The sequence below is a fragment of the Melopsittacus undulatus genome, chromosome 5 (assembly GCF_012275295.1).
Source record: "Melopsittacus undulatus isolate bMelUnd1 chromosome 5, bMelUnd1.mat.Z, whole genome shotgun sequence".
Taxonomy (NCBI): Eukaryota; Metazoa; Chordata; class Aves; order Psittaciformes; family Psittaculidae; genus Melopsittacus; species Melopsittacus undulatus.
The window spans coordinates 67,920,746-67,942,497 of NC_047531.1; the positions used below are offsets into that span (position 1 = coordinate 67,920,746).

General features: G+C 38.6%; 1 protein-coding gene across 1 annotated transcript in view; it reads left to right on the top strand.

Annotated features, from left to right (window-relative positions):
- Window positions 1-21,752, top strand: part of NAV3 (neuron navigator 3) — a 261,611-nt gene that overhangs the window by 50,425 nt on the left and 189,434 nt on the right. The window lies entirely within an intron of this gene.

A 21,752-nucleotide genomic window follows, 5' to 3' on the forward strand; every position in this document is an offset into this window, starting at 1 on the left:
ATTACACTATCTAAAGTGAGACATACCTTTTATTCCCTATTTAAATAGCTGCATGGAGGATCCTGAAGTAGAGTAGCATTCTTTGATACTTTCTTTAATTAGTAACATACATGGTACTTTGTTTAGCTGCTTCTAGCTTATTTGGAGATCTTTGGGATGGAGAAGTCCTATAGTTTAAATCATTACAGCTGCTGCTTCTAAATGCATTTCAGAGGCAGTGAGGAAGTTGAGATCCTCTAGTTGTTTCTCCTCATTAGTGGTGCTGCACTGGCTTTAAGAGCCATTTAGGGAACATAACAGGTGCCAGAAGGAAAGAACTTACTGATGGAATTACAGGCTACTGGGAGGCAGAGATAATTTTTGTGTAAATTCCAGATGTTAGCAGAGCATTGAGTTTCATGAACCATTTTCCTTTTCCTTGCTAAGCTAAGATGCTTTGGTCTGTCCCTTGTTCTTCAGGAGACAGAAACCAGAGCTTTTATATTTGTCAGCTTTTAGAAATAGTGTTTGGCCCTACAATACATTGAGGAAGGAATTTAAAGCTCATGTAAGATTGTGTAAGATGGCAGAATAGAAGTAACAGAATTAGCATGAAATGGGTTTTCTGCTACTTTATTTCTTTTTGCAGTGATTTTAGTGTAGATTCCTGAGATTTTACTTTGAAAATGGTACACTACTATTATCTGAATGCTTTCCCCAGATGGTGTTTGCCACTTTGCTCCCTCCCCAGTACCTCTTTCTGTCAGCCTTGCTTAAGTGCATCTGATGGGCATTGGCTGAGATGAGCTTGCAAGATCCTGCTTTCCTTTGCCTCCAGCTTCCACGCATTTAAAAGGAATGATGCACCTCAATCATAAAAAGGTACAGGCTATTCTTGGGAAAGAATAGATGAGAACATTCATGAGGCTTCCAAGCAGAGAATATAGGTCCTGCCCTCAAATTCATGCTGTTCTGCTGCCAAAGCAAAGTGCTGTTAGTGGTGAGAAGGGCTCATGCAGGAGCTTTGTAGCAGCAGCAGCTGCCTAAGGAGCTGTGTCATTTGGCTGCATGGGGAGCATCTTCCAGTCAGGAGTCGATGGATGCTATGTGGAGGCTATAGGGGAAAATGGCAGATATGATGAGAGGCAGAATGGAATAAAAGCACATGCAGCACATTCTTAGTTTGCTACAACTAATGTGTGCTTTGAGAAGTGTTGGAACATTGTCGTTGGATAAAACAACTTATTTTTTTCATCAAAAATAGGTTCCTGGCATAGTGACCTAGTTTCCTCCCCATGTTCTGCTTAGTTTTCAGCTAATGGTGGTGTGGGTGGGACAAGATTCTTGGTTCTACTTCTCCCTGGTTCGCTTTTGTCCAACTCTTGGCTTTGTTACCCATGTATACATGCAATTGTGGCGGTTTGGGTTTTTTGGGTTGTTACTTCTTTTTTTTTTTTTTGGTTAATGCATTTTGTAGATTATTTTTGCCCTTAAATAGATAGATATTTTGATGATATTGAAGTTTTTTAAGTCCAAGGTAATTGAATCTTAAAAGTGTAATATGTTCCTGGTATTTCTGGAACAGGATTTTCAGCTCAGCCTTTGCTGCACTTCTTTGGATTCCCAATGTATTTTAGGACAATAAAAGCAACATGTTCACCTGTTTTTATTTGTGCTTCATGTATGGAGTACTCAATATGTAGGAACCCAGAACTGAATTTCATTCCTCTATATAATTGTTAATAGGTTGTGCATTCCAATGTATTAAACATTAAGTTTCAGTCTACGACTAGCAATGATTTGTGACATAGGGAAAAATTAATTTAAAATTAATTTAGAAAATATCACTGGCTGGCAGAACAGTGTCTTACACATCTGCAGGGACTTGCTGATTTTCAGACTACTGAGTAGAACACCATCACAGTAATGGGGAATATAGAAAAGACAAATTAGACTGGAGTCTGTCTCTGCCTAATGGCAAAACACCATTCCCTGTTAGCTGAGTAGGTTGAGAGAAACTACACGTATGAGCCAGTAAAGATTTTGAAACAGAAAACTTTAAAAGCTTAACTTCTGCTGATTATCACAGTGTTTTCACTTGTTATGCTGCTAAAAATGTAACAAGCCAAGGCTGTGGAACTCCTATTATTAATATGCAAATGTGACGCATGTTTCTTATTATATATGTTCTATGTGATACTTCAGAATCATAGATAAATTTGTTAATTTTACAGTGGCTCTTTCATGGTACAAGACAGATTTCTTGCTTCACATTCAAAAGGCAGGAGCCTAGAAAGTGATTCTGACCTGGTTTGGTCAGTTTTTCCTTTCTTTGCCTGCTGTGTATTCATATTGACTTTTTCCAAGCAAAGAAAAAGGTGCTCTGCTGAATTTTAACATCATCTTTAATGAGATTCTGGCTTACAGTATGTCCTGGGAGGCTTATCAATAGATTTATTCATATACCATTTAGATATTTTTATTAATCCTTTTAGCCTCATGAAACGAAGTTGAATATCTCACTTTATACTTGATTTTGGTCTGATACAACAAGGGATTTTACACGTTGAAAACTAGATAATTCTTTTTTAATGTGGTGTCATGGGTTCTACTCTGGATTGTTTATGTTGCGATGGCAAATACCTGCTATTGGCTAAAGGCACCTGTTTAGTATATGCTGTTGGCTCTGAGCTGATTATGGGTGCCATACGTTTTGTTTATATAAATTTCCTCTAGACAGAGTCCCATTAGAGTTAATAAAGTTTTGTAACCATCTGTGGTTTTGAAGCTCAGAATGACTGGACTAGAAGTGCTCTTGAAGCAATAGTGAATGAGGGTATGGGGACAGTCAGGACAGCAAGAGTCCAGTAGCAAGCTGAATCACTGCCATACAAAGGATGCCACTGATTTGAAAAGGAACTGGAAGGTAAGAAAAGGGTTACAGCTGCACATCAACAAAAGTCAGCATATGTCAATAAGTTACCTTGGGATAACAGTGTCATTCTTTCCCACAATCTGAAACACTTGTCAGTGTAAGTGCATGTCAACATAGTGTACTTCTCCTTGGCTGAGAGCCATCTCATGTAGTTCTTACTCCATGTGAAACACGCTGCAATTGAAAATATATATGAAGTCCAGATTTTACCAAATAAACCTTTCCAGATTCTTTCTGCCAAAAATCCATGCCAAGAAAATACACCCCTCCCATAATACTCCAAAATGCCCCTTCATAGTGGCTTTTATCATATGCCTTCCAGTTTTCATTCTCATTTAGGCATTTGAGTGACTCAAGAAGCAACCACAAATTGTACACAGTTTCCTTATGCACAGTGTAAGAAACAAACAGCAAGAACCCTACATTTTGTGTTTATCTACAAAGGTAGTAATTCTTACATGCTTAAAGGAGTTTTCCCTTGTGAAAATGAAATGTGTGCCAGGAAACCAGGCTGGGAACATTTCTTTTAGTAAATTATTGATTTCTTCAAAAAGTTGGCATTGATATTTCAATGGATCACAGCTGATTGCACTGATAATTCCTTACCCTTTCTCTCACCAAGGATTTACATTAAAATAAAGCTTACCAGCAACTTTAGTATGCACTTCTGTTTACATTTAAATTACACTACATCAAAGTGTGACCCTTTCCCTGAATATGTTCCCCCAGTGTTGGACTCTGAACATTGCATGATTGTATAATCATATGAGGAACGATAAATACAGTTTAGGTCAGACTTGGCAGGACCCAGAGCAGCACTAGCACCAGATAAGATGGTTATCATTTGGTGAGGGCCATGGGGAGGACAGCCAGTCTGGTGGGCTGTTGACCATGGAGTACTGTGACTGCTGGTAAAGCAGTGTAACTGGGGGTTGCTGGCAGTCCCATCATTCGTGAGAACTATGGGATGCTTTAGGCAGCTGGCACAAGGTGGAACAGTTTTAAAGCTACATTAATTAATGCCAAAATATTGGCCTGATACAGAGCTGGCTCAGGATCAAAGGAGAATGAAAGCAATTTATTGTGTGCATCTGTATGTACTCCATGTATGTAATATAAAAATATTAATACTGCTTGACATGTTTATATATTTATATTGAAAGGATGGATAGCTCTAGAATAATTTACTGCTGTTACTTTATTTCTCATGTTTTATTTTTTATTTTCATAGATGGAATAAACTTATCTTGATAGAAGCAGATGACTGCATTTCTATGCTCTATCAGGTTAACACTGTTGACAGTGTGCTATCAAACTTTTGCAGCAGTGTGGTGGTGTTTTAGCTCTAAGATTTCATCTCAGTGTTTCCCAAAGTTTTAATGCATGCCTATAATAAATATACGTAGAATAGGAATAGCCTGGTTGTGTTTGTACAGAACTGAAAATAGTTCTGGACTGCTTTCAGCCCAAAACTTTTTCGCCCAAAAGCCTAAACTAGAAGTGGCAAAATGGGCCTTTGAAGTGAAATCTGGAAACTTGAATGGGATGTTTTAGATTCCATAAAGGTATGATGTAATAAAGACATATTTAACATCTCAGAATGGGACCCAGATCAGGAAAAACATCTTATGTTGTGCTTTATTGTGAGTAAGACATTTTTATGTCTGTCTTCAAAATAGTAAGGTTTTTTATCCTCCATATTTAAATAATTTTAAGTATTGGTGTCATACTGCATTACGAGGTAACTCTCATATATTCGGTACAGATGAGTGCATGTGTTGCATCTTTGTTGTCTTGCCTTTCTGATAAAATACACTTATACCTAATGGAGTTAGGTAGCTGGCAAGGAAGATGTGAGCGGTAATGTATCTGAGGCCAGGGTGCTGGGAATGTCAGAATAGCAAGAAGATACTGCCATCAGGGAGGGAGGCAATTATATAAACATTGAATTGTTAGGCATCTAGGTAGATGTGTACACATTCTCAGTTCATTAATCCCTCTCCTCCTTCAGTGTGATAAGTCCCCAGATAGAGGTCTTGCCACATTATAAAATCCTATTTGTATTTTTATTCCTAGCCTGATGTTTCTACTAAATGTGTGTTCAATTATTTGGATCTGTGACCGGCTTGTTTATACCAATATATATGCCAGGCTTGGGATGCTTTTTTACTGTGCAGCTAGAAAAACAAAAGCAAGACAGTGAGATGCAGATGGTTAGGGAATAAGTGTGCCCCTCTTGGAATGGCTGGGTCTCTACAGCTCCTGCTTGTGAAACTATGAAGAACAGGATCTACTGTGAGCTGTTTCTTTCTGTAGATCTTCCTATTCCACCTATAAATATTTAGCCAGATGCCTCCAGAGTCAACCACAGAGTCAAAGTCTGAGTTTAAAGGTAGTTGTGCTCTACAGGTGGGATTAGTCTCATTAATTTTAGTAATCTAAAAATTAGGAATGTAATTTAATTTAGTCCTCTGTGTTGCTTTTGTGGTTATTGAAAGCATCTTTAGAGAGAAACTCATTCTTCTTGTTTTAGGCTCCTACATGGGTTGAACTGCCTCATAGTTTCTAGTTTCTCTGGGCATAGACTGTTGATGGAGCCTAAATGCTCACCCCAGGCTCAATGCCTCCATTTTAAATTAAATTATCTTGTACCTAAATGCTATGGACTTTAACCCTAGACAAACTGGTATGGAATATGCATAAATAAATTGAATGTGCATAAATAAATTGAATATGCATACGTAAATAAATATGCAAAACTCAGAAATATTGCAACATATTTATGCAAAATATATATTCTTTGATATATCCACTGCAGTTATTGATTGGAGCTGCTCAGGTATGGGAGCTGTGGAGGAGACAAGAGGACTGAACTGGGAATATGCACCATTGCTGGATGTAGTTCTGCTTTTCCAAAGGCCTCTTCCTGTATGAATGCCTGCTGCTATTGCTGTCCTTCATCCTTTGTGTAATCTCTGGGATGAGTGACTCATGTGATGTGGGGGTGGGAGATGACTTTCCTTCCCCACCATGGTTAGTCACAGCATGTCCGGCACCTCAGAGCTTCCCCTGAGTCACACTATGGTCTCAGTGCCACCCCCTGCCCCAAGAGCTCCCTTCTCAGCTTTTGCTGTGCTTTCTCTGCTTTCAACTGATTTTGATGCCTGGCAAAGATGACAGTGTTATGGAAAAACAGTCCACACCACCTAAATCCACATGAAAAAAAAAACAAAACCATTAGGACAGCACCAAATTTTGAATGGCAATAGAGAAGCAATTGATCCAATGTAGAAACAAGTCAGCTCTTTAAGTATTTGCAAACAAGGCAGAGCATCAGATACTCATTAGTGCCGTAAGCTTACAGTTAGCTATGATGAGAAGTGCAGTAGTGCCAAAGGGAGATGTGGCTGGTTGTATGGTTTGTTTGTTTGTTTAGCTACAGGCACCAGTTCTTGCCCTAATTGCAAAAATCCATCTGTTATATATCAGTGTAGCTATTTCTGATTTCTTTTGGTACAGGTAGGAGAAGGCCAAAACACAGATATTTTAATGAAAGATCCAACAGAAAACAAATGAATGTGTTTTGACTATTTTGAGAAAAGAGGGATCTTACTTTTTGCATCAGTATATGCTGCAGTTGGACTTTTTTTTTATGAAAGTGGAGAGGATTTTACTGGTGCCTGATGTGCTGATATTGGGTGTTTTGGTAAACAGACCTACTGAAGTACATTCTTAACCTGTTGACTTGAACAGCTAGTAAAAATTTCAAGTAATAGTACGTTATTTCCAGCTGAAGATAAAAAGTAAGTTTTTTTTTTAAATGCCATATTTTGTTCTACATAAACTGAATACCCCTTCTGTCTTAAAAGGGAAAAAAAACAAATCAAACCAAAAGAAAACCAACCCAACAAATAATCTAGGGCAATCTTCTTGCCTATATCCTGAATTGTTTCAGCCATCACCTTAACCTGAAATGTTTGTTTATTCTGCATGCTGGTACTTAATCGGGTTATTCTGGGATTACTTTTTTTCTTTTATTTCTGCGGTGGTTTTTCTGTTCCTGAGTTCTGTCTCTGCTTATTTTAGTCATCTCTTTTTCGCTTTTCTTTGGCCGTCATCTCAACCAAAACAATTTTAACAGTCAGTCTGCCAGTCTCTGAAGGGCCTTGCATTTGCCTTTGCTTCAAGTAAAGCCATCTCTTAGAGGCATACCTTATCTCTTAATTTGGAGCTATCTTCAGAGAGATATTTTAGGAGTTATCAATTTTCTCTTATAAGGAAAAAGCCAGTGATGAAGCCTTTGGTATAAGGATCTTTGATGCAATTATATCTTTTTTCTAAATTGTTTTCTTTCTTAGTTCTCAGTATTTGGTACTATATGAAATACTCCCTCTTTGTGTTAAGATTTGCATGTCATATAGCAGACCTACGTAAATCATTGGACTCCTTTTAAGGCATCTGAAAAGTAGTTGAAAAAATTCTTACTGTAAGTATACTTACACTACTGTGCAGAATACAAAACAGTTCTACGGGAAGATGTTTTGAGGTCAGCAAAGTGTTTGAAAGCCACTCTTATTCCACAGTAAAGTTAAGATTATATGCAAGTTCTGTCCTTATTGCGATGCCATGTTTCCTGAACTTTATCATCACACAAGAGTATGTTGAGATGTACTGGTTTCTTTTTTCTATCCACTTATGTGCTTTCTATTTTTACATGATTTTTACTGCTTTTGACATGAACAGGTCTTTATATCTGCTACCATGCAATTATTGGCTATGGGGGGGGGGGGGGTTAATAGTATTTGTCCCTCAGATTACCTTAATGAACGCGTCAAAGGAACTAAGTGGCAAAGTCATGGCAAAAGTAATCTTTCATACAGAAACAGAAGAAGCGATTATTGGGAAATATTTTCTATCTTGGTTTTCTCCAGGCTGAGGGCAGTTTACTCTTCCCAAAGCTGACTGAAGAGAGTAATATCAAAGGACATCCTAAAGCTTAAAGACGGTGGTGCTAGAAAGGAGAAGCATCACCAAGAGTTAGAATCATAGACATAGGTTTGGGTTGGAAGGAACCTTAAAGATCATCTAACTTCAAATCACCTGCCATGGACAGGGACACCTTCCACTAGACCAGGTTGCTCAAAGTTCCCTCCAACCTGGCCTTGAACACTGCCAGGTATGGGGCATTCACAGCTTCTCTGGGCAACCTCTTCCAGTGCCTCACATCTCTCATAGTAAAGAACTTCTTCCTTATATCTAACCTAAATCTACTTTTCAGTTTTAATGGGGTAACCCTTGTCCTATTACTACTTGATCTTATAAAAAGTCCCTTTTCAGCTTTCTTGTAGGCTCTGTTTAGGTACTAGAAGGCTGCTATAAGATCTGCTTATAGCTAGTGGGTACAGAAGGGCACAAATAGGATAAATTCTATTTTGCAAGGATACTGATGCTTTTTACAAAAGCAGATGTGGTGTTCAAAGGTACACGTCCAATCTGCTCACACTGGAAGGTGAATACGGAGGCTGTTGCTCCAGGATCCCCATGGACTGCTTCAGGGTTTAAGAGGCTATTTCCCCTGAAAGGCACACGTGGGCTGGTTTGGAGTGGGCCTGGCCATGTTATCTCTGGCATGGCTCTCTAAAAGCACCATGCCCACAGTGACAGGAGCTGGTAGCTAGCACCTTTCAGCCAGAAACAGAGAGCATCCTGAAATGACTTTACAAATGCTTTCAAGGAACATTCAAAACTTAGGCAATAGAAAAAAAGAAAACTGTTTGTTGCTTTAAGTCTTTGTTCTGCCTCCTCACTTTGAGAGAATAAATACATGACTTTTGTTTAGAAGTGTTTGGGCTTCCCTGCAAACTGAGATTCTGTCAGCTTTCCACCAAAAAAAAGGCTGGCTTCTTGTGTCAAATTCAGATCGTCCAGTCAGTTGAATAAACATAAGAAACTGAGCAAGGCATAACTAGTCTGAGGTGTTTGCACTGCATGTTCCCATGAAGGGCACTAAGAGGGGTGTGCACACAGCAGAGGTCTTGTACAACTCTACTAGTTGTGCTCCAGCATCACACCTTCCCTAATTTGTGTAGTCTCTCTGCACATGGTCATAATGTTCATTCAGTTGTTAGGCTTCATGAACTCTTTTATATAGTGTATATTCCATTATTGGACTATATATAGTTAAACCAGTTTTATGATAACCATACTATCTACCTATGATTTTAAGAATCTTTCTCATGTCTTGGCTTTCTTCTTGGGTTTTTAGGTTCTCATAGCACAAGCTAAAAAAATTATATCTAAATACAACGTGTAGGTTGTGGGGTTTTGTGCTTCTGAAGGACATCTGTGAACCTCTCATGTAAACTAAAGTTCCCAATAAACTTGTAAACATCTGTTTTGCAACGAATGGAGAACATACAATTATATGTGCCTGTTATCATTATTAAATAGCCCTTGCTTCACATCAGATAAATTCAGATGAGTTCCTTATTCTGTGTACAGTTTTTTTGGTTGAACATCATTGTAAGACTGATTAAGCAATATTGGCACGTACCCTCTATCACTGTGGCTGTTGCTTGTTTGGAATTTGGAGCATGCTAACACAACTAATTGAAATAACCTGTTCTTAATATAATTATTTACAGGACTGCATTCTGTCACTGAGTGTCATTTTACTACAGGATTTTCAGACATTTTTCAGTTTTCCGTGAGGATCCAAATCTTGCGAGTTTTTTTGAGCTGTACCAAAGTCACCTGTTCTTTAGTAGTATAAATAGCTCTTCTGTAGTATAAATAACTGTTTATAAGAGAATATGTCTGTGGATTTGAAGTTGAAGAAATGCAGTACATAATATTTTGGGGGTGACTCACTTAAGTCTGTCTAGCTGAGCAGGGATTGTTTTACTATAAAACTACTCACTAGAGAAGCCATTTGCCCACTTTCATTCTTCTTTAATGTATGGAACATCTTTTTCAGTCAGAGACACAGATGAAACTTAAGTGGTTCAGCAGCTTCTAGGTCAGAGCTTGAGACTTAAAAGAGATTTACTGATGTGACTCAGGAATAATTATTAGGCAGATAATGCCAATACCATTATAACCTGTAACAAGATAATGACAGTAACATAAAATGAAACATTGATGTAAGTATGGGATTTTGTTACTGATAGGGAAGTAACATGAACCTGCCCAGGGCAGCTGACAAAAAAGCCATCTGGTGCAAAGCCTTTCTGTGGGACCACTGAACTTGAGGTACATCAGTTTGATAAAATTTCAGGCTTCACTTTCTACTCCAACTTGTAGTTCCCAAATTTGTCAAAAAGAATAAAAAGGCGTTAGGGTTCTACATTTTCAGGAAGTGCCTCCAAAGCATTTCTTCTTACATTTCCGTCTAAAATGAGGGGCATTCAGCAAGTCCTACTAAAAAAGACAATACTCTGTTATTGGAGGCCTTCAAGAACAACTGCAAGAATTTAAGGAAAAACTTGTTTTAAGGACTGTTCTGGTCCATACTTATTTTATGCACTAAATAATGTAGTAAATGGTTGAACTTTTAACAAAGGGTAGCCTTTGTACAGTAACTCCTGAAATATGAAAGATGACCTTCCCTCCTCCCCAAAGAATTTATGTTCCTATGACCTGCCTCACATGCATTTTAGGTCCCTATATCCATCATTCTCATCCTCAGAACTCCCACTCAGCAGCTGCCTGTTTTGGCAGCACTTGTAGTCCATCCATAGCCATCCCAGGATTTTACATTAAGGATCTGTACAGACGTGAAATTGTACTTCTGAGAATGCTCAGAAGCTGCGTTGGCTATAATAGAGTCAAGCATCTTGCCAGGAAGGTTTATTTAAAGGGCAGGTGTAATAAGCACCTGCCTACTGTAACAAAAAATTTGAGCTAGGAAAAAAACCCCTCCAGTGTTCCAAAATTAAATACTTATAACTTATTGTCAGTAATTGTTTCCTGATAAAAAAAACAACAAAACCAAAAACCAAACTTAAAATAGCTAGCATGATTAAATTATTTTTCTTATTATTTTATCAGGGAGCTAAAAGGTTAATGGGAAAGGTCGGGAAAAGCAGTTTTGCTTGTTCTAAAATACTAGACTAAATGGAGAGCTGTCAGCGGAAGTCCCCAAAGTGATACTCCGCATGCCTGTGTACGATTAAAGCAGCTGTGTGGGCTTTCCTGGAGTGCCAGCCAGGCAGAGCTACCTGGGGAGCTGGCAAAGCCATTAGTGCAGTCTCAGAAAACAGCTGAGCATAACATGGCATGGGATGCCAGGTGGTAGGCTACTAGTTTAGGGACTTACTTGAGAGGAGGTATGATGCTCCTTTTGCTAGAATCATTTCTGTTTCTCACTTAGATATGTAGGACAAAATACAGAAAGGCTCTTGGAAGAAAAGGCTGGAGCACAATCTCCTCTGTCTAAAGTGAGTGCTGTAATCTCTAGCCAGCAGCATTATTTGTTTGTTTTCAGTGAGTCCCTTTCTTCTTCATCCTCTGCTTCCTGCTCACAACTTCCTAAATCTTGAGTTATTTTCTGCATAGTGGTGTGGTTGCAATGAGAGTATCCCCTTCCTAATACTTTATAGAAGCCTTTAGTCCCAGGGGTGATTATGTGGGAGGTAGAAGATATGGATTTAATTAAATTTAAAGGCTGTGGCTCTCTAAAGTGAGCTACTCGATCCCTATCCTTCATTTCTAGTCTGTTATCCAAGAGTCAGGGTATCACTAGAGTGTGTATTTCAAAAGGAAACAGGACAGTGAGTGAAGAGTTGCACATGTGGAGAACAGTTCCTCAAGGGTGGTGGGTGCCCTATGTAAGGCCAGTCATTCGAACCCAGAGATCAGACCTCAAACACAGAGGCACCAACTGTTTTCTATCATAAGAGGTATGGGCTTGGCCTTGAAGTAAAAAAAAAAACAAACCAAAAAAATCCAACAAACACCATATGCCTGGAGGTAAAGTATCATTTATACTTACATGTCAGGTGCTAACTACAGGGGGGAAGAAAAATGTGCTTCCATTTCCACACGGCTTTCTCGAGACCTTTCTTTTCTTGAGGTATCAGCCTTTTGCTATTCCAGAGCATTGTCAGGTCATTTCTTTCTGTGTCCTAAAATTCATGTCAGAAGATTGCAATAATACATTAATAAGTAAAACAACTCCACTTTGTTCATAGGAGAAGAGATGCAGATACCATACTTTGGATACTAGTTTCAAGCAACAGAGTCCAGTATTTATGCAAAGATGTCTGTGTGAGCAGAGCTATAAACCTTACCTATCTCAAAGCTCCTATAAATAACTTGAATGTTCATGTCTATAAGGATGGATCTTTACATAGCTAAGCCCTGATCCTATGTAAATGGCTTTGCAATCTTATAATGGAAGGTACTACAATTCAGGGGTGTAGTACCTTCAGATCATTATCCGTCTTCATTATTATCCATTATCTAAACCACCTTGATCTTCAGACCTGAATTTGCATATCAGTATGTAAGTATTCAGCAGAAGAATGTGCTAGTTTGGTATTAAAAAACTCTTCAATGAGAAGTGGTGCATTTAACTATTGCTGGATTTATTTTCCTTTTCTTTGGCAGGAGGGCTGGATCTTGAGGTTGGTGTTTCAATATTGATCTAAGAAGGTTTTTTGCTGTCTTCAGAGGCAAGTTGTAGGTGGAAAAGTTCAGTCATGAATCACATATCTTTGGTGTTATTTTGGGGCATGCTATAGCGGTATAGAAGTATGTAGCACAACACAGAAGATGGGATATATGTTAGAAGATTTGCATGGGAGACTGCAGATTGAACGCAGATGAAAGACAGTCCCCAGGTCATAAGGACTTCCCTTCTTGAGGCACTGCCTCTATTCATATGATGTGCCACCAGAGTCTTCACCTTTAGGCAGATTCCCCTTTTATCATAGGAAGGAAGGGTGTTAAGAACATTTTTAGTAGGAATACAGAACCTTTTTCTTTTCATTATATGATCTTTCCAGATCTGGCTGTGTTACAAAAGCTGTATATGAGACAGGTTCTTTGTTAAGTAGTTAGGAAAATTATAACATTGAATATCATTTGGGATGAAAAGCCTTTTGTTGTCAAAACTGTGATAAGATTTATATCTTCTTTTTGTTATTTAAGATTACTGACTGGCAGAATTAACTTCTGGCATAAAATTTATTGTGCTGGATGATTGTTTATTTAAGCATTATTATCATCAGAATGGGAAGGCCTTTATTATGGATGGTACAGGGGTATTCCTATTGTATTGAGCTGCATACTTAGTCTTTCCATTCCTGAAACACTCCTTAACATTTCTTGAACTGAAGAAGTATATGTGTAGTCTGTCATTTGTCTAAGCATAATTTTGCTTCTCTAAGCTTCAGCTAGACAGCAAAATGCAAAATGGTTGCTCACACGTGACCATTGCCACTCACACATTCACCACCAAAATCTGTTTTAATAGAAATTAATGACAGTAAGAAGAGGCTAAGATCACTTAAGCTTGAAGTAGTTAACATATTTACTTAATATTGTGTTACCCTTAGCACCTCTCTGGTGTGCTGAATGTGTGCAACGTATTTATTGATATTAAAATCATAGTCAGTGACAAAAAGCTTCTAAGCATCAAAGCCCAGAGAAAAAACAGCAAGAGTTAAAGTGTCTTGTTTTAAATATGTAGCTCAGAAAGCGAGCAGTTTATTTTGTTTATTTTGATTTGCAAAGCTATTCTTCCACATGAGAGGAAACCAGACAATTCAAATCAGTTTCTAAGCCTCAGAAAGCACAAGTTAGATGGAGACTATATTGAAAGTCAGTTGCAGTCTTACTTGCCACTGTTTTCTCACAAGAAAAGAACAAAAGTATATCTTAATATTTTTGCATCTCTATCAGAAATTTGCCTTCCCATACTTAAAAAGAAATGCTGGAAAAGAGGGTTAGTTTGATCCCTGGCCCAAGTTCTTTAATGCCAAATCACAGTGTGGAAAGAATGTCTCTATCCAAGTTATAAATCCTTAAAATGAGCTTTGATGGAAAATCTGGAGTAGTTTCACAGTGGAGTCTTCTCAGCTCCATGTGAGGAGCCCTGTGCTGCTTTGCTAAGGCAGGTGCCTACTCCATCCAAAAACGGCCTGGTTGATACCAAGAGTGGCTTTTTGCTTGTGAACAAAAAAGGTATCAGCAAAGCAAGAACAGTTTTGTTCTGCAAATTACTTTGTGATTTCCAGTCAGGTCTGAGATTGTAGGAATTTTTCCTTCATTCTTTTGTGTTGTGATATTGGTGAGCCACAAAGGAAACCTGTGAAAATTCGGTTTATTTTTTCCTTTACAGAAAACTTAGCTTTGCATATTAAAGTAAATGGAGGACTAATCATGAAACTTATCCTGGCAGTGACAAGATGTTTATGAGACATGATTTATGCAAGTTTATACTACTTTAGAGTATAGGGAATCTCTTTCAGGGGAATAGAATGGGGCCTCTGATGTAGAGGGCCATCACTGCTATCCTGGATGCCCAGAAAAGTAGAAATACTGCTTTCTTTTTACCCTTCTCCCCTTGGACAGGCACAGGTGCTTCTTCACAAATCAGCTATTTCTTCCAAGGGAGATCTCTTTAGTCAGGAGCTGTCACTGGCCCAAGCTTTGGGTGGGCTTGGATGATGTTCAAGTGCATGTGCATGCACAGAAGAGGGAAGGAATTTCATGTATTTCAGTTCATTTATTTGTATTAAAGAATGCTGACACTGTACTTTTGATCAAATTAATTTCTTCACACATCACCACTATCAAGACAAAGCATGTCCTCCTCTTACATTTGTCATTACTGTAGCATCACACCAGCTTACAAAAGCATCTCATTATGTCTCACCACATAGGATAGTCAGCAATTTTTTTCATGTACTCCCTCTCTCCTATCACTTCTGGGACATACATATGTCAACTTTAACATGAAGAGTTGTTCTGTAGGGAAAAGTAGTTTGGTATTAAGGAACCAGCATCTAAGGTACGCATTTGGGGAATGGATGGTTGCTTGGAATATTTCTCATTTTGTTGAATGGACTAAATGCCAGTTAGTGAATAGAGTGCATGCAGCATGCTGTTGAAGTACATCTCTTCCTTTCATTTCTTGTGAAAATGATCTCTGAGAGACCACAGGTGATGGGACACAGCCTTTGGAAGAGCACTCCTTATTTGAACTAAAATGCTGACAGATTCACCTTCTGAGAGGTGTCTCTAGGTGTAACACTTGTGCCCAGGGGGAAATCCTGGTCTTCCTCACTCTAATAAAATTATCTGAGATAATAGTTTTAATCAATGTTTTATGTAAAAGCTGTATTGAATAATAGGTCCTGTATTTTATTGTACTTTTACTAAGTGGATGCTGAAAAGTACTTTAAAGTTAGAACTATATATCAAAGAAATAATTTCAGTGTTGTACAGGCGAGTATATGAAGTATTTATAACAGAGAGTCTCAAATTTGGCTGTTTTGGAAGATTGCTCTGTGTGGCACTTAGTATTTTCTCCTGTTAATTCAGGAAGCTTGAGGCCAGTGTTAATAACTGTGGTGGTGATGCTCCCTTAACAAGTATCACTTTCCAGCAGCACAAATCTGCAGAGAAGCAGCTGTCTGGTTGGATCTGCAGCTGCAGGATGAGTATCTGGCACCTTCCTGTGGTTCTTTGTTGCTATTGCACAGGAGAGAAGAGTGTAAGCCAATAAACTGATGATTAAACTGTAAATCAAATCAGCATGATTATTTTCAAAGGATGAACAAGTTATTTCATTCTATAAAGAGCTGGATTTTAACTGTGCAATGTACAAATTTCTTAGCAAACCTTAAATACAAACACACACACACAGAGGCTCGTACTGTTACCTTTCGTCTGGCACAGATGCATCCAAAGTCTTGTCCCTGTACCATTGGTGAATATTGGCCTCAAACACATGTATTATATTAATTCTGAGTTGGGATTGGGAAGAAATGGAAAGAAAGAGAGCACAGTAAGTCAGTACAAATGTTACTTCAGTGATTAGATCGCAACTGTAAGTGAAACTTGGAAATATAAACCAGCCCCGTTAAAGCTGGGTAAGTTATCTAAAGCTTGCCAATGATTGTTGAAGGGTATTGTTTCTATTAATTTTCTTAGCTGGGATTAGTGGAGTTTTATTTAACTGTATTTTTATCTGAAAATTACTGAGTAGTGTTGATGGATACATGCTGCTATTTACAAAATAGAATCATACTGTAGGGATTCTGACATTTTGGTTAATTGGTATGTATCTCTCTAAATGGTTTTTATTCCTTAGCTCATAATTGTTCTCATTTACTCAGTAGGATTCAGAAATAGGGTTTGTGGAATGTCAGTGGATACTAATTTCATTTTGTTAAATTAAGTGCATTGGCTCCATCTTGCCTATAAATTAAATCATTATAATAGTTTAATTTTCTGGCCATATACTTTTAATCATGTGAATGTTTTTTTTTTTATTTTGCTTAATGTTACAAAAAGTACTATCCCTCAAACCCCATCTTTACAGTAAATGAGTTGTAGTGTGTTTTGTATAGTTAATTAAATGTGGACATAAATGGGATGCTTCACCTGTCTCTTATGGCAGCCTAAATGTGAACCATTGTTTTCAAAGCTAGCCATTTTTCTTGCTGAGAGGAGGACTGAAACTAATAAATTGTCCTTTTGCAACCCAGAGAAATAACCTTTAATAAAAAAAATACTTAAAAGGTCAGATCCTGCCTTCCAGTTGAGTTTTCCTTAGTGTAGAGGCAGTAGGAAGGAGAAAGGCATCTCATTGCAATTTGAATTCCTCACCCTACTCTAACACTAGTCAACCCATTGCCCAGCTTTTTATAAACACAAACACCTTCAAGGACACTCCAAAATGTGGTTTGCTACCCACAATTTATTAGCCAAGAATAGCTATGTTGAAATAGAGTTATGGTCATGCCCTCTCCTCTGGCAAATCCTCTTCATCAGGGGCTCTGGGACTGTTATGTAGGCTCTACTGGGTATAACATCCAGGGTAGGCCACACACTGGAAAAACACCCAGGAAATAGATATATAGCCTTTATGGCCCATTTTGTAGCATACTGGAGAACAACAGAAAGAAGTCATCAATCTTTCTTCTACAAGCATGATCTGAATGAATGTCTGTGGGTGAAAAGCTCTAAGTGCTATTAACTATTAGTAGTCTCCAATGGCAACATTTTAAGCAGGGTAAACACACTACACTACAAAGTCACATAACCCTTTTATTAAGTGACATGTTTCCACTTTGGCTGACTGTTAAAATTCTGGTGTTGGGGCTTTTTTATAGCTTCAGTTTCCTTTATTCCTTTGTTGTTGTTTTTTTTTGTGTTTTTTTTTGTTTTTTTTTTCTTTGTTGTTGTTTTCTCTTTTTAAGGAAAAAAAAATCATGAAATTTATTGGTATAATCCAGGCATAGAATAAAATGCAGGATCCTACTATGCTAAAAGTAGTACCGTATATTCCTGTGAGCCATTGCAACCCAGGTATACTGCTAGCAACATTTTTTGCAATAGATAAGTTTTCCTTCCATATCTCTAACTCTTGTTTGCTACAAAATAAGGAGGAAAGAAAAATCTGTACAGAAGACAGCACAAGAGTGAGCACTGGGGAACGGCCTTTCAATTCTTTCATGCTAATGAATGAGGATACAGTAGTCTCTCAGAGAGTATTGTAAAGGACAAGTGATGAGCGGGGGGTGCTATCTGCTTATTCCCACACATCTTTTTTTCATATAGTGGACAAATATATAAATATCTTTCAAATATAGCCTATCCTCCTAAATGGCATGGAAATCTGTCACGAGGTCTTGGCATAACTCAGTTGGCAGCAACTGCTGTTCTTCCTAAGCAGCAGCACTGGTACATAGGGGAACAACAGAGGCATACGCTAAGTATGGAAAAGCTGCCTTCTTGAGAGCGACAGGAGACCGTTTTCAGATCTGAAACTATATTCTGTAGTAAACAAACAAAAATATGCAGAAGGATGCCAATTCTTGGAATATGCCGTTTCCCACCAAGCCTATTTATAAAACTACCTGATAAAAAACATAGAAATTGTTGCAGCTCAGATGATCTCTGTTGTACTCCCAGCTGTGTTAGCCCTTGAGTGAGCCACATAAGAAAGGAAAAAAAAAGTAAAAATCCACCAAGAAAGCTTTATACCTCAGTTTCCCCACATCTACAGAAATAATAAACAATAGGGGTGATTTCAATCTGGAAAACATGTTGAGCTGATTTAGTGGAAGACACTAACAAAGTGTCATGCTTTATTATTGCATTAGTCTGACTGTACTTCTGAAATCCATCTGACATTTCCCACTTGGCATTGATTCTAGGTGGTAATATTTCTGTATTACTTTTTAAAAGGATGCATTATAGAACTGCTTCATGTATAATTATATGGTTTATGATTGAAACATTTTCAAAGCAAGGCAGTAAGCTGTGAGATGCTCTCTCTCGTCACTTCATTAAACTACTGTGTTACAAAGTGTATTGTGTCACTATGGACCCTGCCAAGCAGCTCTACTGTGCTTCTTATAGCTACGTGTGAAGTATTGAGGTGAAGTTCATAACTATATTTGGGTATCAGCATTTATTTCCTCTACTCTGTTGAAGGTTAGCATGACAAGCAGTTGAGGAATGCTGGGGGAAATCGTTGTTAACATGAGCAGGCTGTGCCCAAGCTCGGATTGCCCCGCTGAATTCTGTTTCATTTTGTAAGCACTTAAATCACCACGTGTTGGGATGGGGTTCGGACCACACAAATGCAGGATCGGGTCTGTTCCGTTACTGTGTTGGTGAGACTGGTGCTCCGCGTTGTGGATAACAGCAGCTTTCCCGTACGCTGTCAGCAGTCGGAGCCTAGTGCTGAAGTCGGATACTGCCGGTAAGAAGTGCCGGTAAAGCAGGGTGGTAGGAAAGGAAGCTTGGAGAGGAAATGAGTAAGTCAGCAGCCTGGCCCAGTGTGTAGCTGTAAGGCAGGGTTACTGGAGCAGGCAGTGGAGAGGGGAGGAAGTGTTGCAACACCTAACCCCCATGTCTGTGTTCTCTGAAAAAGTCTCATCATAGAAAAATCTAAGATAAGAGGGTTTTTTGGGAAACATTACTGCACAATTAATGCAAGACAGAGTGCTCTATTGCTAGGTCTGGAAAGAGAGGGAGTATGCATAGTTTCTCCTTAGAGGTGCTCAGAACCCAATGAAAAGGGAGCACCTATAAAAAGCAGACTGTTGCATGAAGTTACTGATTTTTTTATCTTCTGCATGACTTTTCTATCCAGCGCAAAGTGAGTATTGTCAATGATGATGCACACTGTAGCTTTATGTTTTCCTGAGGAGATGATAAAATTTCAAAGAAGTGATAGCGACATTGATACTTAAAAACTCTGGAGGGGGGATTCTCTATTTCTTCTCATATTTGCATTAGAGAATTTAATGTAAAAATAATATAGTGGCATGTGTACATTCTTAGAATTTCATGTGTCTATCTATATGCTTTTTATTTTTTACAACTGACTACTGAGCAGTTGAGTCCCCAGAAGAATGAGATGAATGAGAAGGGCAGCCTGTGGGGAAGGGGAGAAACAAAAGCAAGTGGTGATCCTCACAGAAAGAGGAAATTAAACGTGACATTCCACTGCCAGCTGGGTGTTGGTTTGCTATATTGTCTCCATCAACAACTCTCTGCTTTGATAGTTTTTGGAATACTTCTGAAGTGAAAAATACCCTTTTTTACCACTGCCCCCTCCCAGCAGTGTTTTTTTTACCGTTGCATGACTATCAAAATATTGACCACCAGTAAAGCTGTTGTTACAAAACACTGTTTGCATTCTTTATGCTTGTCACTTTTAAATTAGTGAGAAAATTGTAAAGAGGGTGGATGGGTGGATGAAGTCCATTCTTTGAATTGTAGATACTTGCAAAACAGCTGCTAGAGTGAAATTTCCCTGGCTGCTCAGTGAGAGGATAGTTCAAATTGTAGTCAAAATTAGGATTGGTCCACCAGATTATGTGTGGGTGTGACAAATAAAAAAGGAAATGCTTGGTATTTTTACTTGTAATGTGAAACTAACCTAAAATAATATTAGAGGGTATTAAATTCTGTATGTTCCATTGGATCAGTTTCACTGGAATACAGAAAATAGTTCTGCTTACAGTAATAGCCCAGAGACTATTTCTGAGACATTATTTTAGAAGAATGACTGAAGTTGAAATACTAGTAGTAGGGAATACATGATGCTATGGGTGTGGTATGCAACTTTTATCATCACGATTTAATATATTGGTCTAAATATGTGCCATACAAACTTCACAGACTCCACATTAACATTAATTATGTATGGTTATACAGTTGAAGAAACACTTCCTTAACAATTTAATGGAGACTTTCATGTTACTCACTTGTAATAGTGAACAAATCAGTGAAAACACAGGTGATTGAAGCAGACTTGTGGGTTCAGCAGGGAAATTTAAGGCCCCATCTAACAATAGCATCCTTCAGCTATGAGAGAGCTGAATCTACTTCCATAGTTTAATTCTGTGGGGTTAGCTGAAAGCTGCCAAGAAAGCTATGGCAATCCAGCTGATGATCTGCAAGAATATGGGAGGAAATAGGGTAGGTGCAACAAATTACAATTCTATGTCTGTTTTAATGAAGAGGAAGAAAACCTGTGACAAAGGTTAGGAATCCATAGGATGTGAATGTAGACTGAGTGGTGATATTTTCCTGGGTGGAAAATGGATGCTTAGATCCATAGGTAAGACTCTGGACTAGGAATTGCATCTGTTTTCCCACCCTGGCTCTCCCACAGAATTCCTTGGTGAACTAAGAAAGTAGATAATGACTTTGGCCTCTGGTTTTCTGTTCAGAAAATGGGATTCTGATCCCTTCCTCCCAAGGGTCTATGAGGTTAAATAAAAGGATGTTTATAAAGTGAGCTTATGTTGTTTTTATGGAAGAGGTGCAATTTCAACGTTTTCAAACAATATTCTCAGTAGAGAAAGAACCTCAGATACTATATTTACTTACACAGTGATGCTGTCGTACATATATACTTTCTTCCAGTGGTAACATCCCACAGTAGTGGGAGGTTCTGTATAAGTCCTTTTTTCTGGGGTGAGAGGCCAGGGACACCTCACAAAAGGGAGCCAGTACTGGCTTCAAAGGGCCTCTGATACCTTCCAGCGTGACATCCCTGCACCAAGCTCTAGTAGTCCAAGCTCTCTCTGCATGCTGGACACCCCAGGATGGTGTGAGCACCTCCTGAGTGCACTTTTCCTTTACTTCCATAGGTGAAGGTGTGTCTGTTCCTCTTATTTCACCCTGAGTGAACTGAGTTCCCCTTGTGTGTGTGCTGTGAGTCTTACCAAATACTCTCTCTGTGTATGTATATGCTTTATGGAACAAATGCCTTCAACCTCTCTCTTCACACACACCCCTCCACCCTCCTTATTTTGGAGGATGTAATTCAGCTGGTCCTTTTCAACCTTTTGTTGATAACTGCCTTTTTTTGTGCTGCCTGTTGCTAACTGTTTGGTGCTGCTCAGTCTCACCCTTCCCCCTTCTTTTGGCGGAGAAAGGATGCAGCATAGTTCTAGAATATATACTCCAATTCCAGCTATGAGACTACTGTACATCTGGTGCTTTCAGTCTCCTCTGTGCACATTGCAGCACACTGAACCAGGGGCGAGGTGGAAAAATGACCTGTCTCTGCATGGTGGGACACGGTGATTACCGCAGAATGTGTCGCAGAGGCATTATGGCCAGGTGCAGGATTGCCAGT